The 1,198-nt window shown below is 40.4% G+C and overlaps 1 pseudogene; it reads left to right on the forward strand.

The window, feature by feature from the left end:
• The window catches only part of LOC121031353 (vacuolar protein sorting-associated protein 29-like), a 13,250-nt pseudogene that overhangs the window by 11,310 nt on the left and 742 nt on the right, over positions 1 to 1,198 (forward strand).

A 1,198-nucleotide genomic window follows, 5' to 3' on the forward strand; every position in this document is an offset into this window, starting at 1 on the left:
CACTGGGTGTTGTATGGAAACCAATTTGACAATAAATTTCATATATAAAAAAAATAAAAGAAAAGATATTCAAAAAAAAAATGTCAGAAGGATATAATGCAAATGCAGTGAGAACTGAAATCCCCAAATCAGACTAGAAAAGAGGAAATCATGAATTAGAAAAAGTTGGTAAGAGGGAAATTAGAAAAAAAAAATGCAGATTTGGGAGAAGAAGTTAACAAAGCACTCTTCCCTTTGCCCTGGCTCTTCCCACCTTTAACTTAACAGAGGTGTCACACCTATGTGTGAGAGTGAAGAGGCCAATATGGAAGAAAGAATCACAGAAGAAAGGCTTTTATATCTTTGTTACAGGAGAATCCTTCCTAAGAAATTTCAACTCTGTCTCCACTGAGCTCCATTTCCTCTGCTTAAGGGTAAATTAACTGCTACCCTACTACAACTTAAGTTTTCTGGACAAAGTAGAAGAATGAGTAGTAGAAAGTGATAAGGAAGAAAGCAAAAAATGGAGACTCTCCCTACATAGAAATCCTGGCCTTCTCCAGGGGAAGCCAGAGAGGCCTCAAGCTAGACAGGGGCTAGGCAGAGATTAAGGGGAAACATCTGGGTTAAAGCTTGCCACAATTTAACTGGCCAAATGAGGAACTGTCATTTGTGGAAAATCTGAGTGATGACTCAGATAATGCCATCAAAATTAATTTCCTAAGGACAAAGAATGTTCACTCCACAGTCTAAAATTAGTCTATATTCTTAGGATCTCTGCCCAGTGACATTGTGTCTCTTTGGTATGAGATCTATTACAGACTTTGAAATCTCCTAGATACTAGAATAGAGAGGGAAGACCAAGAATAACAGGACATCCTGTCATCCTGTCAGGGACTGACAGTGATAGAATGCAGTGTGAGCTCAAGAAACAGCTTTTCTTGGGGTGCCTGGGTGTCTCAGTTGGTTAAATGGCCAACTTTGGCTCAGGTCATCATCTCATGGGTTCATAGGTTTGAGCCCCACATCAGGCTCCATGCTGACAGCTCAGAGCCTAGAGCTGCTTTGGATTCTCTCTCCCTCTCTGCCCCTCCCCTGTTCATGCTCACTCTCTCTCCCAAAAATGAATAAACACTAAAAAACTTTTTCTGAAAGAAAGAAAGAAAGAAAGAAAGGAAGGAAGGAAGGAAGGAAGGAAGGAAGGAAGGAAGGAAGGAAG

Source organism: Herpailurus yagouaroundi, unplaced genomic scaffold (genome assembly GCF_014898765.1).
Source record: "Herpailurus yagouaroundi ecotype Mexico unplaced genomic scaffold, PumYag 141, whole genome shotgun sequence".
NCBI lineage: Eukaryota > Metazoa > Chordata > Mammalia > Carnivora > Felidae > Herpailurus > Herpailurus yagouaroundi.